General features: G+C 43.4%; 1 protein-coding gene across 2 annotated transcripts in view; it reads left to right on the top strand.

Annotated features, from left to right (window-relative positions):
• The window catches only part of LOC146007813 (opsin-5-like), a 142,302-nt gene that overhangs the window by 65,829 nt on the left and 55,248 nt on the right, over positions 1–21,225 (top strand). The window contains exon 1 of one of the 2 annotated variants that reach the window (XM_083146469.1): positions 16,652–17,126. The exons of the other annotated variant lie outside the window; for it this stretch is intronic. The gene's annotated coding sequence lies outside the window, so the exon portion shown is untranslated. Of the gene's footprint in view, positions 1–16,651; positions 17,127–21,225 lie in introns of those variants that run through there. 2 annotated transcript variants of the gene reach the window in all.

Consider the following 21,225-nt stretch of genomic DNA (forward strand, 5'->3'; position numbering starts at 1 on the left):
TATATATCCCATTATTTTAATGTCACTGTGGAATATAGAATAAAATCTTGCGTATAGATTAAGAAAACACCAGATAAACATGAGTAATTGTGTGTATATATATATATATATATATATATATATATATATATATATATATATATATATGCTTTGGAAAAAATCACGGCACTCCAGGGAAGTTTTTCAAAATCGTGTAATGAAAAGAACCACACCAACGTTTCGGAGCTTGCTGCTCCTTTTTCAAGGTGAAAACAGTGTAACAGTGATAAGAAAGTAAGCACATACCTTAAATACAGTGCAGGAAGGCTTTCTCCCCTCCCTCATGCTTTGGACGCCGGCTGGGACGCTGCGTTCCGTTAACCGGAAGTTACTCACCCTCGGAAGTGACGTCATCTGGGCCTCAGTGTGAAGCGTTGTTGGAGTAGATGCTGGACGGTAGTCATAGTAACTGGCTACTGCTGGTGATTGCGCAAGTCCCTGCCTTGGTCCGCCACAGTCTGGGATGGAAAAAAGTTACAAAGACAAGTGAAAATACAGACATTTAAAATATAGGCTGTTTGCGCAAAACAAGTGTCACATATATACGTGAATGGACCTGTGTCCAGTGTAATGGTCAGCTGTTCTCTACTGACTTCACTTTAGTGTACAAAACACAGACTAAATAGTATTGGCCTTCTGAATAAGAAAGCTGCAAGCGCTGCTTATAGATAAAATCATTATGTTGTGTTTAGAGTGACAAAAATTGGATCGAGCTAGTGGATAATAAGGGAAAAATGTTAAAAATGTGCACACAAATAACAGCTTATAGGTACATTGTCACTGGTTCCAAAACTATATTATGCTAGATCAATTGAATGCTGCAGTGTGGGTGTCGACACATCTCTGATGGATCGTCACCCGCACTGCAGGACATATTTGGATGCTCTGAGTCCCTCTCCTCTACTGAAACTAATTGTACAATTGAGTGGACCCGGGTGTCAATGATCACCCTGGTAGTTGCTGGTATATTCCTGTCCGAGTGTTCTCTGTAAGCTACAGGGGTTTGTCTCGGTCTACTGGGAATTATAATATCTTCTGTGTCGCCCCTATATATATTTAGCTTCTGGTAGACCCGGCACTCCACCAATGTGCTCAGCCGGTCGGGTGCCTTTTGCAGGGAGATGGATAGGTGTTTGGGTGTGTATCAGGCCCCTGATAAAAGTTCTGGTTTGATACGACATTTCAAGGTTCTAGGCCTTCGTCAGGTTCACTGTGATACCTGATGAAGGGGCCTAGAGCCTTGAAACGTTGTATTAAACCAGAACTTTTTCACCTTATTGCTGTAAGGCCTTGGGGTGCCGGACGTTGCATCATCCCCCACCCAGGGGCCTGATACACACCCAACCACATATATATATATATATATATATATATAGGTAAAAGAGTAGATCCGGCACTCCACAAAATCAACGGTAGGCAGCTTGCCCCGGTGCCCTCCACAAACCAGTCGGTCCTCAATACAGCGGAAGCAAGGTGGCACTCGGAGACGAAATTTTCAATCAGAAAAACTGCTTTATTGCAGAAATAGGTGTAAGCACCAACACAGTGTTTCGAGCCTTAGCTCGTCGTCAGGGTACAACCAAACAGTGGTACATGTGCACAATATATACCCCTTAGGGACCCACCCCTTGATGCAATAATCATACTCACCTGTGTCCGTCCACCTGTCGCGTCCACGCTGCAAGCGCCGATTGCCTGATGGCATCAGTGCGCTTCCGGGTCGCGTCAAATGACGCGTCATACGTCCCGGGCGCTACTTCATGACATCAGCGCTGTCAGGCCATACTTGTACGTAGTGCGCGTACGGGGCTTTTCACAGGGCATAAGGTTGCCATAGCAACTGGAACAAAATGTAAATAAACAGTGAAAAACGTGATCATAGAAAATCGACAATACATTTAAAATATTACAGACAAAACAAATAACATTTAAACATTGTGCTGCATCGTCATGACAAGTAATAATCATATGATACATTGCATATTCAGCAAATCAAACAGTATTAAGCATTGAGAACGCTACAAGAAACTGTGCAGTCCATGCTGCTCGTTAAGTCCCCTCGGTGATAGGGTATCGAGAGCAAATATCCAGCGGGCTTCCGCTTGTAGAAGGCGTCTACCCCTATCTCCACCCCGTGCTGGCAAAGGCACATGGTCAATAATTTTTGATCTTAGGCTAGCCACACTATGTCCCATAAGCACACAGTGCCTAGCCACTGGTTGATCGCTAGTGCCACTAGACAAAGCCTGTCTGATGGCATAGCGATGGTTCGCCATTCTCTCTTTGAACTGGCATTCTGTCTTGCCCACGTAGTAGAGCCCACATGGACAAGACAGAACATAAACAACGTATTTGGTGGAACAAGTAACGGCAAATTTAATGGGTATTTTTTTACCAGTATGGGGATGACTGATGAAATTCCCCACCAGCAGAGCCCTGCAAGTGGTACATCCCACACATCTATAACAGCCAGCCTGTCTGGTCAAAAAATGCACCGGTGCTGCCTTTTTAGTTAATTCACTTATGTCTAGTTTAACCAGCATGTCATTTAGGTTCCTCGATCTTTTGTAGGCAGGCATAATTTGCATCTTATTCAAGCCGACTAGAGATTTATCCGACGTGATTAATGGCCAATATTGTTTAACTTGTTTAGTGACCTCTGGACTATCAACCGCATATTGGTTGACCCAGGGTATTTTAACTTGTGCTTTGGTGTTAGTCACAATAGGGTTTAAAACCACTTCCCTGGGGGTCTCCAAAACTTTCTTTTTAACCATATCAAGATCTTTCTTTCTATAACCACGTTGCTCGAACTTGTCCTGCATTAAATTGAGGTCAGTCACAGTTTGTTCAGGGTCGCTAGTAATACGCCTTACTCTCAACATTTGAGAGAAAGGTAGACCTTTACGCAGAGGTAGCGGATGGCAACTCTCATGTCGTAACAATGTGTTGCGATCCGTCTCCTTTACATAAATGGATGTGGACAATTTGTTGTCAACCAAGGTCATCTTTACATCCAAAAAATTGACCGTCTGTGTACTGATAGCAAAAGTGAATTTGACCGGGCTAGCAGAGGCATTATGTTGCTCAAACAGCTGTATCAATGAACTCTCGGACCCCCCCCAGAAAATCAAGAGGTCGTCGATGTACCTCAAATATAGCAATACTTCACCCTTCATCGGGCCATCCAAAAATAATTTATTGTCAATATCACACATATAGGCATTAGCGTACGATGGGGCCACAGGGGACCCCATCGCACAGCCTAAGCGCTGTCTAAACATCTGGCCATCAAAGGTGAAGTAATTTCTATTGAGCGTTAGAGACAACAGTTGCATAAAAAATTCGATAGACGGACCAGTATAACATGGGTTACCGTGTAACAAGTTACGGGTGGCCTCCATCCCCTCCTGATGGGGGATGCACGTATAGAGGCTTGTTACATCGGCACTGCAAAGCAGCATGTCATCTGGCCAGCTAACTACCTCCTGTAATTTCTTTATAAGCATATTAGTATCCTTGAGATAAGCAGCCGTTTGCTGAACACAAGGATTCAAATATGCATCCAAATAGGTAGACACAGGGTGATACAGTGACCCCCTGGCAGAGATTATAGGCCTACCAGGGGGATCCGCCAATCCCTTATGAACCTTAGGTAAGGTGTAAAATAAAGGTGTTATAGGGAATGAGGTCTGTAACGCACTACAAACATTTTCAGAAATCACACCTGTGTTAAATGCAACATTTAAGATACCATCTAACTCCGCCTTGAATCCCACGGAGGGGTCATGCTGTAATCTGTCATAAATCAATACATCAGACAATTGCCGTTGACATTCAGAAACATACTTGCTCAGATCCTGTACCACTACAGAACCCCCCTTATCTGCCTTGCGTATAACAATGTCAGATCTATCACATAGAGCCCGCAAAGCAGTCCTTTCGGCCACAGACAGGTTATGGGACAGGGGCACCCCAGACAGTTCAGTGTCGGCTGATGCCTCCATCATCCTAGTAAAAGCCTTAACAGAGGGGTTGTGGGTTTGGGGATCAAAAGAAGAACGGGGTAACAGCCTTTTGAGCTGGGTCGGAATCTCAGGGGGAGATGTTATACTGGTCCGTCTATCGAATTTTTTATGCAACTGTTGTCTCTAACGCTCAATAGAAATTACTTCACCTTTGATGGCCAGATGTTTAGACAGCGCTTAGGCTGTGCGATGGGGTCCCCTGTGGCCCCATCGTACGCTAATGCCTATATGTGTGATATTGACAATAAATTATTTTTGGATGGCCCGATGAAGGGTGAAGTATTGCTATATTTGAGGTACATCGACGACCTCTTGATTTTCTGGGGGGGGTCCGAGAGTTCATTGATACAGCTGTTTGAGCAACATAATGCCTCTGCTAGCCCGGTCAAATTCACTTTTGCTATCAGTACACAGACGGTCAATTTTTTGGATGTAAAGATGACCTTGGTTGACAACAAATTGTCCACATCCATTTATGTAAAGGAGACGGATCGCAACACATTGTTACGACATGAGAGTTGCCATCCGCTACCTCTGCGTAAAGGTCTACCTTTCTCTCAAATGTTGAGAGTAAGGCGTATTACTAGCGACCCTGAACAAACTGTGACTGACCTCAATTTAATGCAGGACAAGTTCGAGCAACGTGGTTATAGAAAGAAAGATCTTGATATGGTTAAAAAGAAAGTTTTGGAGACCCCCAGGGAAGTTGTTTTAAACCCTATTGTGACTAACACCAAAGCACAAGTTAAAATACCCTGGGTCAACCAATATGGCGGTTGATAGTCCAGAGGTCACTAAACAAGTTAAACAATATTGGCCATTAATCACGTCGGATAAATCTCTAGTCGGCTTGAATAAGATGCAAATTATGCCTGCCTACAAAAGATCGAGGAACCTAAATGACATGCTGGTTAAACTAGACATAAGTGAATTAACTAAAAAGGCAGCACCGGTGCATTTTTTGACCAGACAGGCTGGCTGTTATAGATGTGTGGGATGTACCACTTGCAGGGCTCTGCTGGTGGGGAATTTCATCAGTCATCCCCATACTGGTAAAAAAATACCCATTAAATTTGCCGTTACTTGTTCCACCAAATACGTTGTTTATGTTCTGTCTTGTCCATGTGGGCTCTACTACGTGGGCAAGACAGAATGCCAGTTCAAAGAGAGAATGGCGAACCATCGCTATGCCATCAGACAGGCTTTGTCTAGTGGCACTAGCGATCAACCAGTGGCTAGGCACTGTGTGCTTATGGGACATAGTGTGGCTAGCCTAAGATCAAAAATTATTGACCATGTGCCTTTGCCAGCACGGGGTGGAGATAGGGGTAGACGCCTTCTACAAGCGGAAGCCCGCTGGATATTTGCTCTCGATACCCTATCACCGAGGGGACTTAACGAGCAGCATGGACTGCACAGTTTCTTGTAGCGTTCTCAATGCTTAATACTGTTTGATTTGCTGAATATGCAATGTATCATATGAATTATTACTTGTCATGACGATGCAGCACAATGTTTAAATGTTATTTGTTTTGTCTGTAATATTTTAAATGTATTGTCGATTTTCTATGATCACGTTTTTCACTGTTTATTTACATTTTGTTCCAGTTGCTATGGCAACCTTATGCCCTGTGAAAAGCCCCGTACGCGCACTACGTACAAGTATGGCCTGACAGCGCTGATGTCATGAAGTAGCGCCCGGGACGTATGACGCGTCATTTGACGCGACCCGGAAGCGCACTGATGCCATCAGGCAATCGGCGCTTGCAGCGTGGACGCGACAGGTGGACGGACACAGGTGAGTATGATTATTGCATCAAGGGGTGGGTCCCTAAGGGGTATATATTGTGCACATGTACCACTGTTTGGTTGTACCCTGACGACGAGCTAAGGCTCGAAACACTGTGTTGGTGCTTACACCTATTTCTGCAATAAAGCAGTTTTTCTGATTGAAAATTTCGTCTCCGAGTGCCACCTTGCTTCCGCTGTATTGAGGACCGACTGGTTTGTGGAGGGCACCGGGGCAAGCTGCCTACCGTTGATTTTGTGGAGTGCCGGATCTACTCTTTTACCTACATTTGGTTTGGACGAGCTGTGGCGAGCTGATCCTGACACCATATCAAGGCACCCACCATTTGATTGTTTCACCCGGAGGGGAGTACCTACCCATTTGCTGCATCGCTTTAAGGACTGCTGGTCCCATTGAGGAAGCTGCGTGTCTTACATCGGATGCTATGGAAACCCCGATTCCAGGTGTGAATTTCTCTCAGGTTGATACCGGAGATTTTTTTAGTTATTCAGATGTGGAGGTGGATGCTATACTACAGGCTGCTGGTCGTACAGCAAATGTCACCATTGCTGATAATGAAGAACTTTACAGAGACTGGTTTCTGCTTAAAAAGAGAGAAATTGACTACACCATGCATGCCTCCACACTGGCTGACTATTATAGGGACAAGCAAATCCCCAGAGGCTTTCGGGTCAGGAACGCTCCCACAATTGGCCGCCAAAGTGTGGCCTTTTGCAAGAAGTGGGTTAGTATTTTAAATAAGTGTTCCATGGACCTTGTATTACTAGTTGTTGATGAAGCAACTAAAGAACTGGCAGTGATCAAGAACAAGTTGTCCACCTTTGAGACTGCACACAAAACCTGTCTAAGTGATGATTTACAACATGATTGGTGCTCCAAGTTGGAGAAACAAGTTGAACAATATCGTAAGGACTTGCAGCGCTTTAAACGCGAGAAACGCCGCAAGGTATCACTTGATTATGAACAAAATAGAGTATACCAGTGGCTCAGCACGGAGAGACCCCAGGGGGGAAGAAAGCCGTATGAGAGACGCCCTAGAAAACAATACTACACCGACTATGAGGGCACCAGCACGTCTGCTAGTGAAAATGACGTGCAAACACCTACTACTTCCAGCAATGCCCACCCTTTAGGGGCAACTACCCGTGCTTCCCTCAAACCTCCAGCCGGCCGCGGTCGAGGGGCAGGACGCGGCGAGGCCAACAAGGCGAAAGGCAAAGGAGGGCGGCGTGCCGCAAGATGACCAAAGACTTGGTTTTCAACTTGTCATCCACTCCCTTGGACCCTATGGAAATTGAGGTACTGTCCAAGGGTTTATCTTTTGTACCTTCTGCTTCACGTGACAAGTTTCAGTGGCGGGTGGATTGTTTTAGATTTGGCCGTTCACTGAGATTAAAAGAACATTTTGGCCAACAAGAATCTAGAAGTGACACTCCCCCTGAGATTCCGACCCAGCTCAAAAGGCTGTTACCCCGTTCTTCTTTTGATCCCCAAACCCACAACCCCTCTGTTAAGGCTTTTACTAGGATGATGGAGGCATCAGCCGACACTGAACTGTCTGGGGTGCCCCTGTCCCATAACCTGTCTGTGGCCGAAAGGACTGCTTTGCGGGCTCTATGTGATAGATCTGACATTGTTATACGCAAGGCAGATAAGGGGGGTTCTGTAGTGGTACAGGATCTGAGCAAGTATGTTTCTGAATGTCAACGGCAATTGTCTGATGTATTGATTTATGACAGATTACAGCATGACCCCTCCGTGGGATTCAAGGCGGAGTTAGATGGTATCTTAAATGTTGCATTTAACACAGGTGTGATTTCTGAAAATGTTTGTAGTGCGTTACAGACCTCATTCCCTATAACACCTTTATTTTACACCTTACCTAAGGTTCATAAGGGATTGGCGGATCCCCCTGGTAGGCCTATAATCTCTGCCAGGGGGTCACTGTATCACCCTGTGTCTACCTATTTGGATGCATATTTGAATCCTTGTGTTCAGCAAACGGCTGCTTATCTCAAGGATACTAATATGCTTATAAAGAAATTACAGGAGGTAGTTAGCTGGCCAGATGACATGCTGCTTTGCAGTGCCGATGTAACAAGCCTCTATACGTGCATCCCCCATCAGGAGGGGATGGAGGCCACCCGTAACTTGTTACACGGTAACCCATGTTATACTGGTCCGTCTATCGAATTTTTTATGCAACTGTTGTCTCTAACGCTCAATAGAAATTACTTCACCTTTGATGGCCAGATGTTTAGACAGCGCTTAGGCTGTGCGATGGGGTCCCCTGTGGCCCCATCGTACGCTAATGCCTATATGTGTGATATTGACAATAAATTATTTTTGGATGGCCCGATGAAGGGTGAAGTATTGCTATATTTGAGGTACATCGACGACCTCTTGATTTTCTGGGGGGGGTCCAAGAGTTCATTGATACAGCTGTTTGAGCAACATAATGCCTCTGCTAGCCCGGTCAAATTCACTTTTGCTATCAGTACACAGACGGTCAATTTTTTGGATGTAAAGATGACCTTGGTTGACAACAAATTGTCCACATCCATTTATGTAAAGGAGACGGATCGCAACACATTGTTACGACATGAGAGTTGCCATCCGCTACCTCTGCGTAAAGGTCTACCTTTCTCTCAAATGTTGAGAGTAAGGCGTATTACTAGCGACCCTGAACAAACTGTGACTGACCTCAATTTAATGCAGGACAAGTTCGAGCAACGTGGTTATAGAAAGAAAGATCTTGATATGGTTAAAAAGAAAGTTTTGGAGACCCCCAGGGAAGTGGTTTTAAACCCTATTGTGACTAACACCAAAGCACAAGTTAAAATACCCTGGGTCAACCAATATGCGGTTGATAGTCCAGAGGTCACTAAACAAGTTAAACAATATTGGCCATTAATCACGTCGGATAAATCTCTAGTCGGCTTGAATAAGATGCAAATTATGCCTGCCTACAAAAGATCGAGGAACCTAAATGACATGCTGGTTAAACTAGACATAAGTGAATTAACTAAAAAGGCAGCACCGGTGCATTTTTTGACCAGACAGGCTGGCTGTTATAGATGTGTGGGATGTACCACTTGCAGGGCTCTGCTGGTGGGAAATTTCATCAGTCATCCCCATACTGGTAAAAAAATACCCATTAAATTTGCCGTTACTTGTTCCACCAAATACGTTGTTTATGTTCTGTCTTGTCCATGTGGGCTCTACTACGTGGGCAAGACAGAATGCCAGTTCAAAGAGAGAATGGCGAACCATCGCTATGCCATCAGACAGGCTTTGTCTAGTGGCACTAGCGATCAACCAGTGGCTAGGCACTGTGTGCTTATGGGACATAGTGTGGCTAGCCTAAGATCAAAAATTATTGACCATGTGCCTTTGCCAGCACGGGGTGGAGATAGGGGTAGACGCCTTCTACAAGCGGAAGCCCGCTGGATATTTGCTCTCGATACCCTATCACCGAGGGGACTTAACGAGCAGCATGGACTGCACAGTTTCTTGTAGCGTTCTCAATGCTTAATACTGTTTGATTTGCTGAATATGCAATGTATCATATGATTATTACTTGTCATGACGATGCAGCACAATGTTTAAATGTTATTTGTTTTGTCTGTAATATTTTAAATGTATTGTCGATTTTCTATGATCACGTTTTTCACTGTTTATTTACATTTTGTTCCAGTTGCTATGGCAACCTTATGCCCTGTGAAAAGCCCCGTACGCGCACTACGTACAAGTATGGCCTGACAGCGCTGATGTCATGAAGTAGCGCCCGGGACGTATGACGCGTCATTTGACGCGACCCGGAAGCGCACTGATGCCATCAGGCAATCGGCGCTTGCAGCGTGGACGCGACAGGTGGACGGACACAGGTGAGTATGATTATTGCATCAAGGGGTGGGTCCCCTAAGGGGTATATATTGTGCACATGTACCACTGTTTGGTTGTACCCTGACGACGAGCTAAGGCTCGAAACACTGTGTTGGTGCTTACACCTATTTCTGCAATAAAGCAGTTTTTCTGATTGAAAATTTCGTCTCCGAGTGCCACCTTGCTTCCGCTATATATATATATATATATATATATATATATATATATATATATATATATATATATATATATATATATATATATATATATAACAAAGAGGATAGAAGAGGGCGCTTCATGGTGCATTAAAAGAGATATTTTTATTGGATCCCACAAGAACAATGATCCACAGTAAAAGGCAATTGCTCGTACCGAATATACAAACAGTGTGGGCTGGTTACCACATGGCATAGATATAAGCACAACAAGGCTAAGCTGCTCACACGTCCAATACCGGCAAGTAGACCTCCAGGAAGCCGCGACTGACAGACGCTGGATTGCGCTGCTGAAGCGATGAAGCTTGGAGACACCGTCGTCAGGTGTTACAGACGGATGACAGGAGACAGCACACTGATCGGGTAAGAAGTCACAGGCCATGCCCTGACGCGTTTCGTCACTGGGACTTCGTCAGAGGGCGTGGCAAAATGTATATTGTGTATCTTTTATTTTTAATTGTATCATAACATTAATGTACAATGTATTTTATATGTCCATGTATTGTATACATGTGATTGACATATATATGTCTTTTATTGCCGCAAATGTTTAAAAATGCGGTGTAGTTTTAAAGTGCCAAGTTTTTATGAATGCTTGTACCTTTTACTATAGAACACAGCTGATGTCTTTGTTCTAATTTGTGATGTCAGCATTCTATTGGCTGGTCATTATGTTAAATATCGGGCGGTTAGTCACAGTAGCCACGCCCTCTGACGAAGTCCCAGTGACGAAACGCGTCAGGGCGTGGCCTGTGACTTCTTACCCCGATCTGTGTGCTGTCTCCTGTCATCCGTCTGTAACACCTGACGCCGGTGTCTCCAAGCTTCATCGCTTCAGCAGCGCAATCCAGCGTCTGTCAGTCGCGGCTTCCTGGAGGTCTACTTGCCGGTATTGGACGTGTGAGCAGCTTAGCCTTGTTGTGCTTATATCTATGCCATGTGGTAACCAGCCCACACTGTTTGTATATTCGGTACAAGCAATTGCCTTTTACTGTGGATCATTGTTCTTGTGGGATCCAATAAAAATATCTCTTTTAATGCACCATGAAGCGCCCTCTTCTATCCTCTTTGTTTTAGATCTTCTTGTGCCTTTGGAACCCTAGGCATTCGTGTTTTCACAAGAGGAGGAGCTGCAGTTCAGTAATTTGGACTTTGGTGAAATTCAAGACCTTTGGACTTTGGTCTCTTTCAGCTGGTCTGAGTTTGTAATCAGCGCTCTGAAACAACGCTTCTGTTATATACATATATATATATATATATATATATATATATATATATATATATATATACACACAAACACACACAGACACTGGAGAGACTTGTATGATTATATTAAATAGTCATTGTGGGAAATTTACTAAGGAGAATATGCCTGAAATAGGCAGTCATGTGGAAAAACAACTGACTTCATGTATTTTTGGCATTTACTATGCCTGAAATACACCAATTCATATTTTTTTGACAGGCGTATTTGTATTCCTAATCAGGAAAATGAATGCATACGCCATATAAAGAATACAACTAGGAATCACCATTCAGTGAAATGGTGATTCTTAATTTACTAACCAGCCATATGCAATATACGGCCGTTAATTACCGCATTAATACTTTTTGGGTGAAGCCTGCACAGAGCACTCAGATTCATGTTGATTGCAGTGTAAAAAAAGTACTAAAAATAAATAAATAATTTTAAAAAATTTCATTTTTTTTTAACCAACCAGCCCTGGTTTAAAAAATTCACAGAGCAAAAGATGTTGGGGGTCCCTGGATTTGTTAAAACCAGCACCAAGCTCAAGGGCCAGTCCTGGTTCCCAAAATATGAAGGACAAAGTAAATAGGAGTTCCCCGTATTTTGAGAAGCAGCACCGGACCCAACCAGCCAGCAGGGTATATAAGGTCCCGCAGCCAAACCATTATCTACCTGACCAGTCAGCCTGGGCAGAGACCCTGGGGGAGTTGGGACCCCCCCAATAATGGGGTCCTCCCCTCCAGGATTAAGCCTGGGGCTGTCCCCGGTGGTCGGCACCAGGCTGATGGCATTGGTGTAAAATTAGAATTCACTATTGGGTTCTGCTGTGGAACTATGAGTCCCAGCAAGCCTCCCCCACATACTGGGACTTGGTGAGAGGCAAGTGAGGGGATGCAGGCAGCTCGGGGGGGGGGGGGGGGGTATTTCTGACACTAATTGATTTCTTTTATTCAACACTCTTTATTAACTATCATTTTATTTAATTTCATTATGTGGCGTAAATGTAAGGGGCATTGCAGTTTGTGGCATATAACTTAAGGGGTATTACAGTGTGTGGCAGATAGCGTAAATGGCATTAGGGTGTGTGGCGGATAGCGTAAGCAGCATTACAGTGTGGCGTATAGTATAATTGGGATTACGGATGTAGCGTACAGTGTAAGATACATTACAATGTGTTGTATATATTGTAAGTGTTATTATGGTGTAATGTGTAAGTGGCATTACTGTGTGTGGTGTAATGTGTAAATGGCGTTACTGTGTGTGGTGTAATGTGTAAGTGGCATTACGGTGTGTAGTGTTTATGGCGTAAGTGGCATGATGTGTGGCATAATGTGTAAGGGGCATTATGGGGAACAGGGAGGCAACAGACATTTTTTGTTGGGTGAGCAAATTTTATAGTTACTCCACTGACTGCAGCTCCTCAGTTTCTACTAGCAACATTGTACTTCATAAATTAAAAAATATGTGACTGCGCTATATAGGTGGGTGACAACGTATTTGTTTAGAAAACTTTTTTGTAACATAATTACATAATTTAATATTGATATAAATGTGTGGACAAAAATGAGTATGTAGATAAAAAACTGTTTAAAATAGGTGACTATGAGCTCAGTTTTTTTATAGATCTGACCATATCACCTGTTGGAAGCAAGTGTCCGTTCCTGGTGGTGCCTCATGAATGTAACAGTCCCCTGGGAGCAATAATGGTGTACTGTACTTATCCTGCGGCTTTATGGAGAAGGCAACCTCCTGTGCGCGTTGTAGACTGCAATGTTATTGATGGGCGCACTCCACTGTGGGGTAGATGAAAGTCTCCTCTCAGGTCATCACCCAGGGGAACAATTGCTTGGATGGAGAGGGTGGTCGGGCACTTTGGTGGTGAAATGTTTTTTAGCTGGATGGGTTAGTAGAGATGGTAATCTGCAACAGCAACTTTATCAAGTTTTTTTTCTTTCTTTCTTTCTTTTAACTAATTCCCTCACTGCTGACTGCCACCACCAGGAGGCCTGGTGGTGGCAGTCAGCAGGGGAACAGGAGGCCCCAGCAGTGAGGAGAGGAGCAGGTCTCCTTATTAAGAGGCTCTGATGAAGGGACCTGACACTGTAGGGGAGGGGACAGAGCAAGGTACCCGGGGAGGGGCAGGGCCATCTTAACATATGGGCTTGAAGGCCGGTTGCCCAAGGGACCCTCAATGCAAGCCTATCACCACCATCGCAAAGGCACCCCAGCAATCTGACCCTGTACCACTACTACCCCCGTCGGAAACGGCCCTCCAGCCACAGCGCACCCGGATAGCTGTTCAGCTCCGATGCACGCCACCTTCCGGACCGCAGAGCAGTACTGGGCGAGTGTATGCTGCCTAGAGAGCAGGTCTGAATCAGGCCTCTGCTGTCATCAATTTAGTAGCTACTCTCCTATTGTCATTTCCAGTCCGTGCATCTATAAAGCACTTCAGTTCTTTCAGGGAAGCACTCCTTCATTCAGGAGAGAAACAGATTCTCCCAGAGGAACAGACTGCAATATGTTGTATCTGCTTGTATGTAATTACAGACCAATAACAGCCATTGCCTTGAATATTTATTACTGGCTGTGGCATTACTCAAAGAAAACGTGAGCAAATATTTACTGAAGCTTGGTTATGATTATTCAAACGTATACGACCAAGTGAGATGCTGAAAGCACAGGAGAGGAGATATGTGTATACAAATGGTTTGTGAAGATAATTACTCATAGTTGGGCTGCAGCAATAATCGGAGTTAAAATGGGTTTATGTATTTATTCTCCCTTAAGCAGAGGAGAATTGATTATTGTGACCACTGGAGGCATTTCAGTCTATTGGTTTTCCTTAGAGAGCTCTCACTGTTTCATACAGGGGATTCAGTACTCTCTGTGGCAGTACACTAGTGATGTCACAGTCTCCTTGGGCTGAAGGCGTTATGCTAATTCAAGCCAAAAAAAGCAATTACAATTCATTTACATTCATTGCATCTTACAGACCGCACACACACAGCAGTCCCTAGATGCATTCCTGTTTATTTAGTGAAAGATACTGTAGTGTTTCATTTGGGAAGTTTTTGAAAGGATACTCTGTAAATCGAAGTCAGATAATTCACTGATCTTACCAGGTTCTGATGTACATTTGGTTGGGGATGCGGTCAAAATCCCGGCGGTCGAAATACCGCCGCCGGAATCCCGACCGCCGCAATGCCGGCACTTTGTCCCTCTATGGTTGTCCACGACACCCGTAGAGGGAAAACTAGAGTGCCGAGCTTGGGGAGCGCAGCGAGCCCGCAGTGGGGGGGGGGGGGGGGCGGCGAGCCATGGCCCCACCTTGTCGGCATTGCGGCGGTCGGTATTCCGGCATTGGTATTTTGACCGCTGGGATTCCGACCGCCAGGATTTCATATTGATCTCTCTGGTTGTAATTGTATTCTGACATATGTGCAATGTACCTTCCTAATTCGTGAGGATGGAGACCGGTCGATTCTGACTGTCGATTCTTATACAAGATAATGAAAGATGGACCCTGCTCAGTGCTAGCTCTACTATTTAGCATCTTATGACTGATTTTTGAGGTGACAGGTTTCTGGGGGATACACATTTTGCACTCAATTATCACTGATTGCTGTCTCGCCTCGCTCTGGGCAGGAGGTTTGACTGCATTTCCCATATGTACAAAACTCCATATGCACAAAAATTTTCAGAGCTTTAGATAGTGTTGCTTTTTTTCACCACAGAATTCCCAGAGAGGGATCCATTAGGAGGCCTCCCAGTGTCCCCTGTGGTTTGCACATGCACTGGGTGACAGCCATGCTCTTTTGGAAGAACTGTCCTTTACGATTTTAATTGCAATTGTAATACAGTGCTATAAATGTGATCAGAGGCAGGCTATATTGCATTCAAAATGTAAACCCCCCCCCCCCCCCCCCCGGTCTGCTGTATTACTGAGGAATTCATTAAGTCAGAGTTACACACACACACACATGACCTAGGGATGGAACTTAAGGGTGTACAACAAATGTGCTTTCAATTGATGGCAAGATACTATCGTTGAAAAAGCACATCTTTACTATGGGCCAATCAGGTGAAGGAGGAGGGGGGCTAAGTGCCATGCCCTGTGCACTGAGACAAAATCCCAAGAGTCTTCATATGGTTCTCTCCTCTCTTGCCAGCATTTTGCTGAACCTTCTGAGCATGCTCAGATCACCGGGAACATTGAATAAGTGCCATTTACACATAAATTTCAGTGGCACAAACAGTCAGATAAATATTATCCATTATAGATATCACCGTGGCAACAGCATACTCCCCGACCACTATATAGTAATTTTTTGGGCAAATCTGGATGAGCGAAGCCGATGCTGTCTTTTTTGCCCAGGCGTAAAATCAGCACTGGGAAGGAATAGGGTGAGTCCAATTCGCATGGGATTGACTACCCCCTATAAAGAGAATATGTTGCTGCATTGTATATGCACAGACATTTTATTCCATTTGGGTTTAATGTGTCAAACGTCTGAATTTTTCTTTTCTTTTAATTTTTTTTTAGCATAGTATCTGTTGGTACAGGTTGAGTATCCCTTATCCAAAATGCTCGGGACCAGGAGAATTTTGGATAACGGATTATTCCGTATTTCGGAATATTTTAATATTTCAATGATGTATTTTGAAGTATCTTGCATTTATGCTGTATAAACACATAATATACACACAAATATATTTTATTACCACATAAAATACACACAAATATATTTTAATTGTTCAAAAAACAAGGTTTCAAAACGGGAAACAAAATGTGTGTACTATCTCAGCACTGAATTTGAATGCCAAGCAATCATTGTCTTGCACATATATAGTGCCAGTTACATATCATGTCACCAGTAGTGCTGTTACAAATGTCCCCAGTGAGTTTTTAGCAAAAAAAAAAAATTTTTTTCACTTTCTGGAATGTCCGTATTTCGGAATAATTCGGATAACGGATATTCGGATACGGGATACTCGACCTGTATTAGGTGGGAATTAGTGCTCTCCTGTAACATGAGAGAATACCTTGACTCTCTGACTAGGAGACTCTGGCCAGCAGAGAGAGCCTGGGATTATGTGTCCTTGGGGTGCAATAACAAAGGTAATGGCATGCTAGCCTACTCCCGGAGTGTTCAGGAGACTCTTGAATTTTGTAGAGATTGGATGCATTCCCAAAAAGTAGACAAAACCTATTGGATTCTGCCAGTGAGTTGGGCAGTCAGAAGTCCCAATTCAGCAATTTGCACTAAAAGTTGTCATTGTGCCCCCCTTTCACTGTAAATGATGATAATTGCTGCAATGTATAGTGAAAGCAGGGCCACTATGAACCTGCACCAACACTCCTGCACTTCACTCCAGGATGGCCACACCCAGGATTCTCCTGGAGCCTACAGTATATTGTGAAAGTGGACAAGTGTGGGCTCTAGCGGTCCACCCCTTGTGCACTTGGGGCATGAGAGTGCTAATATGGACCTTTAAAGAAAACCTATCATCCTCAATCACCCACTCAAGCAGTGAAGAGCTGTGAAGTCAGCCTGCTGCAGTCACAGCTGTGTTATATCTCCTCATTGAAGCTCCACTGCAGTCTGTGGTGATTCTCACTGTCACACTGTGTCACTTTAGGAGACTAGCTTCTGCTCACAGTTCTTTTGACTTTGCTGTAATCCTTCAAGTGGACACTGAAAAGCAGAAAATCAAGAAATCTTTCACATCGCAGCCTCCAATTGTAAGAGACACGAGCTTGCCAGAGAGCTCTGAGCGGTGCAGCTGTTAGTGTGAGACCTTCTGTCAGACAGCGATGCCTTACTGCGCAACTTTCCCCATGGATGTAAACTTCTGATGCTTTTTCCTCCAAGACCCCGACATACCCATCCGACAAGGTAAATCAATTTCTGGATTGATTAATGCATATTGACCACATGCAGTTTTATGTTCTTGTGAAATATTCCTAATCATTTTCTCCTAACAACTGGGATGTGTGAGTTGTTTAGATCATGATCATATATACTGTAATCTGAAGTCTGTATGAGACATTTTAACCTGAACCGTGTTAAGGGATCCGATAACAAAATTAGATTTTTATGCTGCCATTCTGCACCCTAGCAAGTCTTTTTTTTTACATAGAGGACATGTTGAATGATAATTAAAACAGTAATACCGCACCTGACACACTGACAGTGAAGTTACTGTCACCTTCAGATTCTCTGCAGAATCATTTGTGTTCCAACCTCTGTATGGTTATAGCCACATAACTAATTTTCTCCCTCATGGAGAGGGTCAGGTAGGCAAGTGTGATCTGGGATTAACATAGGAACGCTTTCTTTAACACTCAATGGTTTACGAAATAGCTCTTTCACAGTGACGATGCATTGTACTGTGAAATGTGTTAAGAGAGGGTTAAATTAATAATTACTTCTTTATTCAGAACCGACTGGTCCACCTAATCAGCTTTTGTATTGTATTATGTATCTCTCTCCTTTATTTATTTTTTTATCTTTTTCCCACTTGTGTATTATGCATCGCCCATTTCACCGTCAACAGATTGCTGCTTCCGAGAGTTTTGCTGACACAATATAACAATCATCTGCTGGAAGATAGATTGATTCTTGTCAATGTTCCGCACATATACAAGGCAGTTGTTTTGCTCGCAGCACACATGTTGCTGCTACGGTCCTACCATAGAGCGCTGTTATTGTAGGACACAATCTCCTGGCTTGTGTGTCCTTTTCCAGTCATAAAAATATAGGTTTTTGCTTTTATCTCAACTGAATCTGCTACATGTGTCTGAGGCAGGGGCGTAACTACCATAGGTGCAAGGGGTGCAGCTGCTATGGGGCCCAGAGCTGAAGGGGGCCCATCTTTGCTGTCAAACTAATATGTTTTGCATACATTTATCACCATCAGTTGCTATATAGGGGGCCCTTACAAACTTTTGCTATGGGGCCTACGAATATCTAGTTACGCCTCTGAGGTACAGTAATTACCACAGCTAATGGATTCACCAGGGGCTATCCAATTAGCCTGATACCTGGTACTTATCTGGGATTAGGCTTCACGTTCCTTTGGCATGCTAACCATTATCCCCGATTACCAGTCCTCTCAGCTGCTATAACGCATAGGTCCGGGTACTTGTACTGGAACCCATGACTTATTGCCTGAGAACAAGTCCTTTTACTGCTCAAGAAAACTGGATTGGATAGACCATTAAAGACCAATGGGATAATCTTGCGAAAATTAGCCTTTTACAGACAAAAAAGTAGTGTATCTAATTAGATCCTTCCCTTAAACTGAGCAGCCAGATAGTTTTCATGGCATCTGGATGGTATACGGTCATTAGGTAGTCCCATATTCGGTCTAAATGCATTGAGTCCACAACTGAAGGTCGACATTGTTTAGGTTGACACATAAAATAGGTAGACATGGCTAAGGTCGACACAAGCATTAGGCCTACAATGGCAAGGTCAACAGTCAAAAGCGCGACATGATATTTTTAAGTTTGTTTTTTTACTTTAGCGGATATGTGCTGACACGCGGTATTTCATGCCCTACCATCCAATAGGGCGTGGAGAGAGAATATAATAGTGACCGTGGCACACTTTGATGGTGTCCATGTCGACTGTGTCGACATTCAGGACAAAGAAATGTAAAAAACTCATGTCAACCTTTTGACTATCGACCTTGCCATTGTTGACCTAATGCTTGTGTTAACCTTCCAACCCTGTTAACCTTAGCCAGGTCGACCTTCAGAGGTCGGCACAATGCATGTCGACCTAATATGACCCAATCCCGCTGGGCAATATTTGTGAAAATAGTAATATTTATATAGTTATAGATATATTTGAGGGTGATTCTGGTTGACGTGCAGCGCTACAAAGTTTGCATCGATACGTGTCATTCTTAGCCCAGCCACCGCTCGCACATGCCGCCACCCCTCGCACATGCCGCCGCCCCCTTCACAGGGCGATTATGCCCACACGGCTGGGAATGGATGTTTTACAAAATCTGTTTTAATAAACTGGTGATACTGCACTATCAGGTGCCCCTTCTATTTGCATTGTAGATTACTGTGAAGCCCAGAGGGAATCGGGAAGTTTTGAAGGGAGAAGCGGTCCCATAATAATTATAATAATAATAATGATATTTATATAACACATTTCTCCTAATAGGACTCAAAATGCTTTACAATTGTCTTTACAGCTCAAAATACAAAACAAGCTTAACAGTAGATGTCAGTGAAATGCTTGAGTAAATACTGTAAGTACGTCTTTAGTCTCTTTTTAAAGGATTCTACATTGGGGGCTTCTCGCACTCTATGGAAGTCCATAGAGTTGAAGCAACAAAGTTGAAAGCTCACCCCCTAGATGAATTTAGGGAGATTCTGGGTACAGTTAGTAGTCCTTCTTCAACGGATCGTAGTAATCGAGTAGGACAGTAAGGAATCAGAAGCTGCTGCAGGTACCTTGGTCATATAGGGCCTTGAAAGTGAGTAAGCCAATCTTGAAAACGATTCGCCATTTTACAGGTAGCCAGTGAAGGGAGTAGAGAATGGTAGTTATGTGGCAGGAGCGGGGCTGGTTAGTTAATAGTCTGGCGGCTGCATTTTGTACCAGCTGCAAGTGGTGCAATTCTTTTGATAGGAGACACAGGTAGAGAGCATTGCAGTAGTCTAGGTATGATGATATAAATGCATGTATGACTTTAGGCAAGACTTCTGAGGGAATTACAGTAAGTGCTTGATTCTGGCTATGTTTCTCAAAATGAGGATTTGATTGTGGCTGACACCTGATGTTTAAGTGTTTGACCAGGGTTGCCTACCCTCCCGGAATGAGGGGGAGTAACATTGAAGTTACTCCCATTGATGGCAGCTACTGGCTCCGGTGCCCTCACTAAAACTAAAAACAAGGTGCGGTACTTGGATAATGACTCCAGTTATAACATGCTTCTCTTGCAAAGTTTCAGTTTTTAATGCAGAGGCAGCAAAGGGGGTCTTGAAGAAGGTTCAATGAAGGACCGAAACATTGACCTGTACCCACTGTCACACAATGATCGGTATGTAATTAAATATTACTTCTGCAAGCAAATACGGTGAGTGCCCCATCATTTCTTTATTTGAATATCAAAGATACCTGGACTTCTGGGACTCTTTTTGGCTTGGCACCCCGGTTGATGTCATATTATTGGAGAGTGCTGTCCACCTGGACTATATATATATATATATATATATATATATATATATATATATATATATATATATATATATATATATATATATATATATATATATATTTTTTCCTCCCCCCTGCCTTCTATTTATTTACTGGAGCGGGCACCCGGCGCAGACATCCTCAATACAGGGAGAGCCGGATCATCCCACTCAAAGACTATATATATATATATATATATATATATATATATATATATATATATATTCCAAAAATTCCGCACCTATGGCAGCTGAGTCACCACGGTGGTGCTCACTCCAAGGATTTAATATCCCAATTACAGAGAACAGGAAAAGAGGTCACTCATCAATCGTTGAATAAATGTGAAAAAAGGTTTTATTGTTGCTCACATGACACGGCTAATGTTTCAGTCTTGTCCAAGACCTTTGTCAAAGCCAAGTAATGTACAGAAGAGGTCCTTCCACCATGAACACCCATGGCACTGTACCAGCTCATCTCTAGTATAAACTAATAAGAAAAACAGTGGCTCACTTCTCCTCCCTTATCGCTTCTTCATACATCTACCCCAGAGTTTTTTTGAGTGCCTATATTGTGATTTACAGTCGAAGGTGAGAATTGCCTAGTTGATTCATCTTTTATGTAATATATAGACTAGCTCCCTCTTCTAGCACCTACAGTACATTCTATTTCCAGCTGATAAAAGAAACACTTGCTTTAAGCAGTTCAATAGAAAGCTCTAGTTGGTTTTATAGAACCTTTTCTATTTGTTTTCTGTCAGTTGAACTAGACTGGCGCA

Source organism: Crinia signifera, chromosome 6 (genome assembly GCF_055691185.1).
Source record: "Crinia signifera chromosome 6, ASM5569118v1, whole genome shotgun sequence".
NCBI lineage: Eukaryota > Metazoa > Chordata > Amphibia > Anura > Myobatrachidae > Crinia > Crinia signifera.